Source organism: Benincasa hispida, chromosome 9, assembly GCF_027475165.1.
Source record: "Benincasa hispida cultivar pf3 chromosome 9, pf3_genome.v1.1, whole genome shotgun sequence".
In the NCBI taxonomy this organism is placed as follows: Eukaryota; Viridiplantae; Streptophyta; class Magnoliopsida; order Cucurbitales; family Cucurbitaceae; genus Benincasa; species Benincasa hispida.
The window spans coordinates 74,612,216-74,627,067 of record NC_143486.1 but is presented as its reverse complement, the minus strand read 5'-3'; positions in this window follow the sequence as shown (position 1 = coordinate 74,627,067).

The following is a 14,852-nucleotide window of genomic DNA, read 5'->3' as shown; positions in this document are numbered from 1 at the left end:
TGTCCAGAATGTCCCAGTGAATCTTCCGTCCCGATCGCTAACAATGCTCACAGGGACACCCCATAATTTCACGATGTGTTTGAAGAACAGCTGAGCAGTCATCACGGCTGTGCACATTTTCGGCGTTGGGACGAAAGTGGCATATTTCGAGAACCGGTCGATGATAACAAGGATCGATTCAAACTCTCCCACCTTGGGCAAATGGGTGATGAAGTCGAGAGACACACTCTCCCATGGTCTAGAGGGCACCGGTAGGGGTTCCAGTAGACCCGCTAATTTCGCCCTTTTGACCTTATCTTGTTGGCAGACAAGGCAAGTCTTGGTAAATTGCATGACATCGTCTCGAAGACTTGGCCAATAGTAGCCTTGCTTCAGAAGGGCATAAGTCCTCTGCCAACCATTATGTCCTGCCCACGGTGTGTCGTGACACTCCTTCATCAGCGACCTTCGTAACTCCCCGGATCTGGGGATGTAGAGGCGATTGCCTTTGGTGTATAGTAGATCATCTTCCACCCAGAACTGGCGTGTCTTCCCCTCTCTGGCCAACTGTAAGATGGCCTGCGCCGCTGTGTCATTTGTCAAGTGAGTTTTGACAGTTTCTCGTACTGTTGCGCTCAACGTACTTACTTGTAGGCGGGCGAACATGCACAGGGCCGCATGTTCGCTCTTTCGGCTAAGAGCATCAGCCGCTTGGTTGCTTTTCCCCGGTCTATGTTCGAATTGGAAGTCGAACTCCGCTAGATACTCCTGCCACCGTGCCTGTTTCGACGACAACTTCGGTTGGTTGAAGAAGTGACAAATGGAGTTGTTGTCGGTCTTGACCACGAACTTGGCCCCCAAGAGATACTGTCTCCAGGCCCTCAAGCAGTGAACTACTGCTAACATCTCTTTCTCGGAGGCGGCATACCTCCGTTCGGCATCATTTAGTTTCCTACTCTCATACGCGATGGGGTGTCCGTCTTGGAGGAGAACACCGCCCAACACGAAGTCAGAAGCATCAGTCTCTACTTCAAATGGCTTGGTCACGTCGGAAATTCCAAGGACCGGCCCCTCAATCATCACTTTCTTCAAGCCCTCAAAGGCGGCTTGACATTCAGGAGTCCAGCTCCATTGGCTATCCTTCTTCAACAGTTCGGTTAATGGCCCTGTTCTTCTCGAGAATCCTTCTACGAACCGCCTATAGTAGTTGGCTAGTCCAAGGAAAGATCGTAGTTCGGTCACGGATGATGGTACCCTCCAGTCTCTAATCGCGGCCACCTTGCCCTCTTCCATACCAATCCGACCATACTCAATCACGTGGCCGAGGAAATTTATGCGCTCTTGGGCAAAGGAGCACTTCTCTCTCTTTACATACAACTGATTTCTCCTCAGCTTTTCAAAGACTAGTTGGAGGTGACGTCGATGGTCCTCCAGCGAGGCACTATAGACCACAATGTCATCAAGATACACTACGACGAATTTGTCGAGGTATTCGTGAAACACTTGGTACATTAAGGTACAGAACGTTGTGGGAGCATTGGTGAGGCCAAAGGGCATCACGAGGAATTCGAAGGCTCCATATCTCGTGACACAGGTCGTCTTAGGTTCGTCTCCTTCAGCAATTCGAACCTGATAATATCCAGACCGTAGGTCCAGCTTCGAGAAATACTTAGCACCGTGAAGCTGATCAAATAAGTCAGTAATGATAGGAAAAGGGATATTTGTTGCGGACTGTGAGCTTATTCAAGGCCCGATAGTCGATGCACAACCGGAGGCTCCCATCCTTCTTCTTCTGGAACAGTACTGGGGCTCCGTAAGGAGGCTTCGCCGGTCTGATAAATCCTGCATCTAACAACTCGTCTAACTGTTTCCGAAGCTCAGCCAATTCTGGCGGGGCCATCCGATATGCATTCTTGGCAGGCGGCTTTGCCCCTGGCAACAACTCAATCTCATGGTCAATCCCCCTTCGTGGGGGTAAGGACTTGGGCAAGCTTTTCGGCATGACGTCCTGATACTCTTCCAAGACAAATAGAACGTCTTGGGGGATCTCCTCTTCAGTGGACTCAACTGATTCTATCGGGATGGCCATGAACGTGGGTTCGTCGTGGGCCAGGCCCCTCTTCAACTGTAGGGCTGAGATCATTTTCACCCCATTTGGCTGCTTGATACTGGCTTGGACTACGGTCGGTGTAGATCCGGTAATGACTAAGCATTTGGCGAGGGGCATTGGTATGACTTTATGTTCATGTAGGAATTCCATCCCCAGTACCACGTTGAAATCATCCATCTTGACAATTACGAAGTCAACGAAGCCCTTCTAGTCTCCTAACTTCACCGGAGTTCTCTTCGCTATCCCCGTAATCGGTAGGGCTGCGAAATTCACAGCTTTCATCTTCCCTGCATCTCTTTCCCAATTCAAGTTCAGGCAGCGAGCTTCCGTTTCAGCCATGAAGTTATGGGTAGCCCCAGAGTCAACCATAGTGGTTTTGGCCGATCTTTGGTTGACCCAAGCGTCCACATACATGAGACCTTTTTCTAGTGGCTCCATCGCCTTTCCCATATTCTTCTGAAGTGCAGATAGGAATTTCAATGCCCCCATCCTGGGATTCTCAATTTCTGCCGTTGGCTCGGTTACCGTCTCCTCCAGTTCAGCCTTGCCTTCGGAGGTAGAGACTAATGTGGCTTGAAAAGCATTGAACGCAGTTCGATTTGGACATTCGCCCGCCCTGTGTGGCCCTCTACATATGAAACAAGACAGGGGGCGATTGTAATTGTTATGCTGTTGTGGCGGCCCCCGCCAGTTGTTTCCTGATCTCGGTTGGGATGATTTACGGTCCCCCCCTGTGTTCTTGTCTCCTCCCCCAGGTCTGGGAGGACTGGAACGGCTGTTTCTGTTTCCCCTATTTGAGGAAGTTGATTGCTTCCTCACATCTTGTGAGTCAGTACTAAGGTCGTATAGCCGTTCAGCTGCTGCATAGGCAGATGAGAGATCCTGTACTCTCTGTTCATATAGTTTTGATTTCGCCCACGGTTTCAGCCCTTCCACAAAGCAAAAGACCTTGTCTTTTTCAGACATATCTCATATGTCCAACATGAGTCCTGCAAACTGTTTTACGCAGTCCCTGATGTTACCTGTTTGCTTTAGCTCTCGCAGTTTTCGTCGAGCCAAGATCTCGACATTTTTAGGGAAGAACTGCGAACGAAGTTCTTGTTTCAATCTATTTCAAGTATCAATAGTGCATCGTCCTTCCTGTATGTCTGTAAATCGTGATCTCCACCACAGTTTTGCATCTTCAACTAGATGCATCGTTGCTATTGTGACTTTCGACTCTTCAGTCACTGTGTTCGTCGCCTTGAAGTATTGCTCAAGGTCGAAGATAAAATTTTCCAGGGCTTTTGCTTCTCGCACCCCACAGAAGGGTTTCGGTTCTGGGATTTTTATTCTGCTCACTGCCATTGCTCCCCCAGGTGGGGCTTGGTTCCCTACCGCTCGGATGGTGAGATTCACCCTAGCACTCACATCCGCTATCTCGGCTCTGACGACATCCAGGGCCGATCGAAAGTCTTCAGATAAATCGGTTACCATCTGAAGTATTGCTTTTTGGGAGCTGTCCAGCTCTTCGACACGCTCCTCTATGTGGGCAACAGAGCCGGAGGAGCTATCGCCTCGTTCAAAGCTGCCGGACCGTACTGTTTTGGTCTCGAGGGTCTCTACCCTCATCATCAATTCTCTGACGGGTAATCCGTCTAGGCGGCCTACCACCGCATCAATTCCATCGGCTTTCTCGGCAACTTCTTGTAGCAGAGTTTCAAGGAAACGGACATTATCTGGGACCTCTCTCAGGTAGAGCATTTGTTCTTCCATCTCTACCAATATGTCCACATGGGACTTGTTCAGGTTCTTCGTCGCCGACATGATCACTGATCTTCCCTCTATAAGCCAACTTGGCTCTGATACCAACTGTCACAATCGCTCTTTCGGAAGCTTCTCTTAGCGATTGTGCGGCACTTGTTCCCGCTCACGAACAAGCCAGCCAACTCGAATACGGACTGCCGATGGCACACCGAGTGCCTCTTGCAACCTCCACCCCCGTTTTAGGGAAAACGGTTTTAGAAAACGGGTTTAGAGAAAAGGTTTTCGTAAGAAGATTTGTGAGTGTGAATAAAGAAAGAAAGATTGTAGTAGACTAGAAAGCAATAAGCAACAACAACGGCTTTATAGAGTACTACTCCGGGTATGAGGAAGTGATGGTTAGTCTTATCCCCATATAGTGCATTCTGAACAAAAAGCCAACTGGCGCCCTTGCATATGCAAAAGGGCGAGTGGTCACTTACAATGAAAATGTAAAGAAAGAAAGCTAACTAATCTAATACAATACAGGATATGAAAGTATGCTAGAAGGGGGTTGGATTGGGCATGCGGCCATGGACAACAGGCCCTGGACAAGCATGACCGTTACACTAGGCTCTCATCTAATCCTCTCACTTCCATGTAGCCTCCTCGTACTGGTGATTCTGGCACAAAACTTTCACAAATGTTATCTCCTTGTTGCATAAAGTCTTCACTTCCCTGGCGAGAATTCTTATAGGTTTCTCCTCATAACTCAATCATTCAGCAGTAAGGGTTCAAAGTCCACCACATGGAACAGATCTGTCACGTACTTTGTCAACATAGATACATGGTGACAACGGCAGCCGGTAAGCCACAGGGTCAATTCGCTCCAAGACCTTGACTAGCCCAATAAATCGTAAACTTAGCTTTCCCTTTTCTTCTAAACCTTAAAACGTCCTTCATAGGTGCCACTTTCAATAACACTTTATCACCAGTTTCAAACTCTAGGTCTTTATGCCTAATATCGGCGTAATTTTTTTTGTCTACTCTGAGTTGTTTGCATGCGTGCTCTAATCTTTTGTACTGCCTCATTCGTGACCTGCACTAGTCAAGTCCTAGCAACTTTCGTTCATCAACCTCATCCCAACATACAGGAGATGACTTACAACTCTTCCCATATAGGACCTCAAATGGCGACATGCTTATGGTAGCTTGATAATTGTTATTATATGCACACTCTCACAAATGCAGGTGAAAGTCCCAACTCCCTGAAAACTCTAACGCACAAATGCGCATCCTCCAATGTATAGTTCAAACGTTCTGTTTGAGCATCAGTCTGTTGGTGAAAAGCTGTACTAAAATCCAATTAAGTACCCAACGCTGTTTGAAAACTCTTCCAAAAGTTAGATGTAAAATAAGGATCTCTGCCTGAAACAATGGACACAAGTACTCCGTGTAATCTCACCATCTTTTTCATGTATATTTACGCCCACTTATTCACAAAAAAAGTACACTTCCCTGGAATGAAATGTGTTAGCTTAGTGAGCATGTCTACTACAATCCAAATTATAGTAAAGCTCTTTGCTATTTGGGGTAACCCCACAATGAAGTCCATAGACACATTCTCCCACTTCCATTTTGGTATGCTTAAGGGCTGCAACAAGCCTGCTGGCTTTTGCCTCGAGGCTTTCACTTGCTGACACTCTAAGCACTTACTGACGAGCTTTGCTATCTCTTTTTTCATGTCATTCCACTAGTAACAATGCTTCAAATCCTGATACATCTTGGTACTGCCAGGATGTATAGAAAATGGGGAACTATGAGCTTCCAACAACAAATCGTTCTTAAGGTCACTGTTCGCTGGTATGCACAAACGTCCCAGATAGAGAAGACCATTACCTGCAAACTTTCTCAATTAGGTAAGGACTACTTCATTAAGCATCAATAATTCTCTGCCTTAAGGCCAATTGTACTGACACCTACACCAACTGTGCAGTGACTTCCCTCACTACTACTGTAGTCTCAACCCGTTCAAGGTTCTTGTATAGATGAGTTTGTCTGGTAATCAAAGATGCTGAAAGGGCTACCTTCCTACTTAGAGCATCTAGCACCATATTTGCCTTTCTTGGGTGGTAAAGAATCTCACAATCATAATCCTTCACCAACTCTAACCATCTGCGTTGTCTCATGTTTAGCTTCTTCTGAGCGAAGAAGTATTTCAAGCTTTTATGGTCGGTGAAAATCTGCATCTTCTCTCCATATAGGTAATGCCTCTAAATCTTTTAGGCAAAACCATTAATACTAATTCCAAATCATGTGTAAGATAGTTTCGTTCATGGTTCTTTAATTGATGAGAGTCATAAGCAACTACCTTACCCTATTGCATCAGTATGCACCCCAATCTTTTTTGGAGGCATCACTATAAATAACGAAACCACCCACTCCATCCGGAACTGTAAGAACTAAAGCAGTAATTAACTTTTGTTTAAGATTCTGAAAACTATCTTCACAACCCTTACTCCAAACAAAGGGAGCTCCTTTTATAGTCAACTGAGTCAAGGGAGTGGTTATACAAGAAAAATCCTTCACAAATTGTCGGTAGTAGCCTGCTAACCCCAGGAAACTACACACCTCACTGATTGTGGTTGGTCGAGGCCAATTGGTAACTGCCTCAATCTTTGCAAGGTCAATAGATACTCCTTCCTTTGACACCACGTGTCCTAGAAAGAGCACTTGCCTCAACCAAAACTCACATTTAGAGAACTTAGCATATAACTTATTCGCCCTCAAAGTTTACAAAACCTTTCGTAAGTGTTCCTCGTGTTTTGCTTTTGTCTTGGAGTAAACCAAGATATCATCTATGAAAACTATCATAAAAGTGTCAAGGAATTCCTTGAACGCTCTATTCATCAGGTTCATAAATACTGCAAGAGCATTCATCAAACCAAACGACATTATGATAAACTCATAATACCATACCTCGAACGAAAATTTATATTGGGTATATTACTGTCCTTTATTTTGAACTGATGGTAACTTGACTAAAGATCATTTCATCTTTCTTTTTCACAAACAACATTGGTGCACCTAAAGGTGACACATTAGGGCATATGAAACTCTTATCTAGCAATTTTTGCAATTGAATCTTGAGCTCATTCAATTCTGCTGGAGCCATTCTATATGGAGCTTTCAAGATAGGAGTTGTGCCTAGCTTAAACTCAAAAGAAAAATCTCTCTCTCTATGTGGTGGTAAACTCGAGAGATCCTCTGGAAAAACATCTGGGTAATCTCTTACCATTGGCTCTAAAGTTAAGGAGACCTTAGCCTCTCTAGTGTCCACCACACTGATCAAGATACTCTAGGTACCTTGGTTAAACAACTTATTGGCTTTCATAGCTGAAATTACCTTGGGCAGGACCACGGTCCCAACTCTTTTAAAGTTGAAGTTGGCTTCTGTAGGAGGATTAAAAATCACCTCATTGTAGAAGTAGTCTATACTGGAATGATTAGCAACTAGCCAATCCATGCCCAAAATCACATCAAAATCACGCATGTTAAGAACTATGAAGGTCACATCTAATGTGTGGTTTATTATTTCTACCTGACATGCCTTTATATTTTCATTAGCTAACATGATTTCTCCTGATGGAGTAGAAATTGATAGGAGACATTGTAAGGAATCTAACTCTAGCATGGCATGTGTTACAAATGTTAATGATATGAATGAGTGAGATGAACCGGTGTCAAACAAAACAAATGCACGGTGTCCCAAGATTAGAAGCATACCTATAACTATGGTGCCTGACTTCTTGGCCTCCTATCGAGTGGTTGGATAGATTCTACCCTACTGCTATTGGCAGTTAGAACCTCCCTAGTTCGAGCTCATATATTGGCCTTTATTATCATATGCATTCTTTTTAGGGCACTTCTCAGACATGTGTCCTTTTTAACAACACAGAAATTAAACTCCAGTACCGACAAGGCAACGTCCACGATGACGTCTACCACATGTCGGATAGACTGGCTTATCCTCTTTAACAACTATAGATTAGGAGCTCTGTTGCCCTCATTGCCGTGGAGCTCTGCCTGTGTTCTGACTCTTTCACTGAGGCTCCGAAGTCCTCTGTTATGCTTTCTTTTTCTGTCCTGCAGGGATCCCTATTCCCAACGATTTCCTATACTCATCCCCCTTTTGGGAGTCGATGTTAATCCTCATAGCTATCCGCAGTATCGCGACATAGGTTTTGAGATCAAGAGCATGAACCATACCTCGTAGTCCACTCCTCAAGCCCTGAACGAACCTTTCTGTCCTTGTCGTTTCAGTGGCTATCAGCTGAAGGGAAAAATGGGACAATTCTTCAAATTCTTGCTTATACTCCTCAACTGACATAACCCCTCGCTTTAAATTCAAGAATATAGCTTGCTTGTTATATTGAGTGTTGGTATATATATATATATATATATATATATTATAAAAACGCTCTTTAAACTGATCGCATGATACTAGCCCTACGTTTGTGTCAATCATCTTCTCTGTTGAATACCACCGCATTTTTGCATTATCTGTCAACATAAAAATTGTGCACTGGAGTTTGTGGTCCTCTGGACACCTCATGTAACGAAAGATTGTTTCGATAAAGGACAACCGCATCTCTGCCTTTATGGGATCCTTCAACGGCTCGTCAAAGGTACGAGGATTGGATTTCTTGAAATCCCTCAAGTGTTTAACTTCAAGGGACAAGTCCTCCACGTTCTAGTTTTGGGGTTGGGTCGGTTGTACCTGCACTGGTGGTATCGATTTTTGTTGAGTTTAATTCGTTTGAGCTGTCTGCTCCGCCACTGCACTGCGGATCAAATCTTGTATCCTCTTCATCAAGGATGATGTAACAGCTTCCCCAATTCATGCTTCTATTGCCTTCTCGTCAACTTGAGCCCAGGTGGGTTTGGAGCCACTGGAACATTTTGACTTCCACCGGCTCCATCCTTCTGCACTCTCAATGTGGAAGGGTATTGGACTTGTGGATCCTGAACCCTTCCTCTAACCTTCTTTTTTACCTTGAGTTTAGGTGCCATGACCTGACATGTACCCAAAGAACAACTTTCACTGGATCCCTTATTATGAAACATGTTTACTAAGGCATTAAATCAAACTATTCTTGTACAATACATACTGAAAACTTTTACTTGTAAGACATACCTGGTGATGACGAAGAATCCATTACTTGGCCAGATGGACTATTTAGACTTACATAGTGTGAAACCCGGATTTTCATTTTTCCTACTTAAGCAGGTGAAAGTTAAATTCTATGTTGAAGTGAAGGAAATTTCTAAGTGTTGAATAGATTTTCCTTGAGTAGCTTGGGATAAGCCTTAACTAGTAAAAATTGGGATAAGTATAATGCCAAAAAGGAACTATGCATTGGAAGCCAAGGCAAAAATGACTAAGTATTTGATAATGTGTTGGTATGGTGTCATGCGTTAGCCATGAAGCTTTTAGAGGTTATTTGGGGCATTGAAGGAAGCCAAAGTGTGGCCAAGTGAAATGCATGCGGCAACCAATGTTTTGAAAGGTTAGAACAACGCATGCGGCGCGATGGATACGATGGTTGCAGCAGTACTACGTGCGCATGTGGTGCGATGGATGCGATGGACACGATGGTATGTGTGTATGCGGCCGAAGGCATGCGGCCGAAGGAAATGCGTAGATCATTGTGTACAGTCTCTCTTCCTCTTTCCCTCTACCAAATCCGAACAAAGCCCACACTTTGGATTCTCACTCCAAGAGTACTGAGGGCTCTGAGTGGTGGTGTCTTCTCCGTTTCCTTCTGTCCGAGTGGTGATTGTTCGAGGTAGACAATTGGGTTTTAGTCTCATTGTGAAGAAGAAATCTTCATCTGGTATGATCTCTTGATCTCTTTAGCATTATGAATGCATATTTTGAATGTATATGTGGTAATTTTTTCATAATGAATTGGAAAGATCCACTACCGCTCGTAGGTACTCTTGAATAAGAATTTTTTCAAAATCAATTTCCTAAACTACCATGAAATCAAAACCGAAGCCAAACTTTAGTGGATAATTGAGATTAAATAAAAAATTCACACAAAAAACTAATAACATCTCACCCAAAAGTATCGGATTCACCAAAATCACCCGTTGAAGTTGATGGACAACAACTCTAAAACCTCCCAAAAACTTCAATTCAACCTTCCAATGCTAGGAGGAAAACAAAATTAAACCCAATTCATAGTGGGTGTTCAAAATTTAAGCAAAAAATTTAACCAAACTAGCCAAATCTTACCCAAATCTCAAAATTCCAGCGAGAACCAAGGCAGTGGCAGCCGGCTGGACAATGTGGCAGCGACTTCCAATGGCAAACAACTTCTGACGACCGACAACAAAAGGTGCAAATGCAATGGAGGGTTTGACAACCAATAGATCTGTGCACGACGACGACGCAGTTAACCAGACACGTAGTTGACGGTGGCAACTCCTCCGATGACCAGTAATGGAGACGAACGGTGGTGAAGACTCCACCAATTGAAGCACGGTTGGGCGTGATGAGTGGTACGTAGACAACTGGGGTTGGCGCTAAGGCTTCATGCGAAGGAGAAAACGAGAAGGGGGGTTTTTTGCATGCGTGTTCGAGAGAGAGAAATTCCTTTTGTTTTTTTTCCAACTTTTATATATATATATAAACATAAATCCTTTTCCTTCTCCAAATCCAAATCTTTTTGGATTTAAAAATCTCAAATCCTTTTGAGAAAATAATTCCAAAATAATTATCTCAATTCAATCTATTTAATTCTAATTATCTTCTCCAAATTTCAAAATAAAACCAAATCTTCCAGTTTTAATTCAATTTTCTAAAATAAATTATTGAGATAATATGACATAAATCCCAAATTTTCCTTTAATCAAATCTAAATTCTAAAATTTTTCTCCAAACAAATATTAAAATTGAATTATCCTTTTATAATAATTCAATTTAACCTTCAAAATTTAAAATAATTCTCAAATATTACAAATAACCAAATTTAAATTACATAAAAATTTGGGTTGTCACACAACCGCTTCAGATTCATAAAGTTGCAAGCAGCGAAGTCAATATTCTATCTGTTGGGTAATTTTGTTTTTGTTTTTTAAAAATTCCTTTGTACTCAAAAGAAGAAAAAAAGGGAAGAAAAACTATGGCCTATCATCAAGTTAACTTAAATCCTAAAATGAAAAAAGTTAAATGTTAGGTAGTTGATGGTCCAATTTATTTTGTTTCTACTTCATTGTAAACCAAATCCATTTATTAATGATTACATATAATTTTTTATTTTCCCATGATGTAGCATATTAAACAGTTTCATTCTTTTCTGATATACTTTCAAAAACATCTTTTACAATCTTACCTGATTTTTAAAGCTACAAAAGATATTTTCCAAATTTTAACCGATATGAAAATAGAATTTTGAAAATAAAGGATTAAATGAAAATATAGTTATATTTCATATTTTTAAATATATGTTTGGTAGTGGAATTCAGAAATTGGATTCTAGTTTAAATAATTGTAAACTAGTTGTAATTACCCATAAAATATTAGTTGACAATAAATATTATTAATTTATTTGTAATCATATTTTATGTTAAAAAAATCGAATGATTATTGTTTTGTAATATTATATAATTTATACAAAAAATTTAAATTTGAATCCCTGTGATTTGGAGTAAGTTAAAATTTAAGTCTTATGGTTTATAATTAGAATTTATTGGTTTAATAAAAGCTTCATAATAAATAGTCCCTATGGTTGGTAGGAATATTCAAATAAACCGACTATTTAACCCAAAAGGTAAGAGTTGGGTTGGGTTGTGGGTTGGCTAAAAAAAATTGGTTAACCCAACCCAACCCGAATTATATATATATATATATATATATATATATATATCTTTGTTTAAATTTTGATTACTTTATAATTTTTTAATATTTTTCTTTTCAAATTGCTATGATATTTTTCTTTGTTTAAAGTTTGCAATAAATATCATAAATATTTGGTATTTTGCATTTGAATTTTATGAGATCTTAGATATTAATCGTATGTTGTATATAAATTTACATATTTTTAATTAAAAAAAAAAAAAACAAGTTATAACCTAACAATCAAACCCTTAAAAGAAAAAAATTGGGTCTAGAGATTTTATTTGGGTCATATAAATTGTAACCCAACCAAGTTCTAAAAACACCTTCAACCCAACCTTGTACACCCCTAGTGGTAGGGACCTATTTAAGAGGATTTAACAAATCATAATGACTATATATGAAGTTATATCATAGAAGTAAATCCTAAATTTTAAAATAATTAACTTGATCCAAATCATAATAGAGACCAAACTTGGAATTTAACCTAATTTAATTTATAATACATATTTTATTTTTTTTTAAAAAAAATTAAATTTGGTTTATAAATGACATACTATATTTCTAAATGTTTTTATCTTTATTTAATACAATTCTACATTTTAAATTTTAAAATTCATATTCTGAATACAAAGAAAACATAAAAATGTTGATTTCAGAGTTTACTTTGGACTATAAAATCTAAATATAGTTTTCAAAAACAGAATTTGGATTGTCAGCCAAACATACATTCGTTAAATTTAATAAATCTAAAAACATAAAACAAAATTTGAATTGCGAAGCAAATAGTCCCTAATATTTTATTTATAAAATTCAGTATGCGTACAGATCTTTAAAATGTAGTTTTAAATGCAAAAACAATTAGTATAATAAAGGCAGTAAAATTGGTCAAACTACTTTTAATTATCGAAATAAACTCACGCTTTTAAATATTTAGGGTATCCTATATCCCTCCTTATATCCCTCTTACTATAATAAAAATATAGCTCAATTGACATATATTTATACTTGACTTAACAGATAAAAGATTAAATTTTTCACGTGGAATATGAAAAATTGAACTCGTAAAGAGCACATATCAATTATTATTGATATATATGTATAAATATTATTTTTAAGAAAAAATATCTTTTAAGTCTATAGATTTTGAATTTAATTTCTATTTGATCACTAAGTTTTAAAATATTACACATTTAATCCTTAAATTTTAGCCTTCAGGTTTCAAAATGGTACAATTTTACCATTGAATTTTCTGTGTCAATTTGGATGCCCTAGATTTCACGATTTACATTTTTAACCTCAATTTTCACCAATGATCGCTTTCAGTCATTAGCATTAATGTTTATTAACTAATTTAAAATAATTATGAAGTGGAAATTTTAATTTGATTCAACAGTGAATAAAAATAGCGAAACTTAATTAATTATAATTAGATTTAAATTCTATTATGTTCCCTGAACTTTGAATATTATTCTATTTTGATCCTTAAACTTTAAAAAACGTCCGTTTTAGCCCTTGAACTTTAAAAAAACGTTTATTTTGGTCTCTGTTATTAAGATTTTGTTAATTATTAACCACAATGATGAAATGACTTGTATTTTTTGATGACTAGGTTGCCAAATAAATTAGCCAATACTACAAAAAAAAAAAAAAAAAAAACTAGGGTTTCAATTTTGAATTAGATGGTAAAACGATTTTCTATAGGAGATCAAAAGTCATTTTGGGTTCAAGATTTTAGTCTTTCATTATTTTGGCATGTTAGTTGTTACATTTCACTTCATTGCTCAACCCATGGTAGATGTAATTCAATCCTTAAATAGATTTCATTTCTAAAGAATTAACAAAAATTGAACAGCAAAAACCAGAATAAACACCTTTAAAAGTTTAGGGACTAAAACAAACATTTTTTAATCCAAGGATCAAAATAGAACTAGATTCAAAATCTAAGGACCAAAATAGGATTCAAATCTAATAATTATTTCAAATTAATTAATCGACATTAACATTCAAGACAAAAAATGAGTATTTAATGAAAAATTGATGTTAAAATGTAAATTTGAATCTCAAAAAGAAAGTTTGAATATTTTAAAATTGAAGTAAAACTCAAATTTATATAACATTTAAAAATTGAAACCTATATATTGATAAAGCCAAAATTGGGCGAGGCATATAGAGAAGGAATAATGGGTAAGTGGGGGAGCATGAAGAAGGGAATATTGGTGGCATGGGCAGCAATAACATTGGTCCCACGTTGGAAGAGCAATTTGGATTGTTTAGCATTCCAAAAGACAAAAGCTCATTTGCTGTATTTTACTTTCATAACCTTTTTATTATTCCCTTTTTCCATTTTGGATTCAAATTCCATGACTTTCAAACAATTCCAATTGTCCATTTCCCTCTTGGAAGGTATCTAATTCCAATCACTACTCCAATGACTTTTAAATCATTAATACCCACAACTCCTTTGCATATATACTCTCAACCTAACATCGAGTTTCGGATTTTTTAATCTCACGTGTTATTTGAATTAGTGGAAAAGTTTAGTATCGATAATTCAAATGTTCCAAACTAATTTAGACTTTGTTTGATAATTATTTTGTTTTATGTTGTTCATTATTTTAAATTTAAACTTATAAACACTACTTCTACTATGACGTGGAAGTGCTATACTAAAGCTAAAACCAACTATAAAATATCCTTAATTAACTATATAAAAATAAAAATAAAAACTTAATCCAAAGCCAAGTCTATTGTTAAAAAAATTAAGGGAAATAAAACTTAACAAACTAACTCATTGAACTCTAAACAAACGACAAATCCAACACAAAGGTAAGTAAATTACTAAAATCAAACATCATCGACATCCTCTTTTTGTTTTAAAATTTGGCTTGAATTCACATGTGTCTTTAAAAGAATGTGAGTTTTTTTTTTTTTTTTTTTTTTTTTTTTTTTTTTTTTTTTGGAGTTCAACATGGAGGATTCGAACTTTTGAACTTTTGGTCAATAATTCATACATTATATCAATTGAACTATGCTTTTATTAGAAAAAAAAAAAAGTGAAAAACTTGGGAGAAACAAAAAAATATATATATATATAACACATAAAACGGGAACCAAAATGGTTAATGTTAAAGTAAT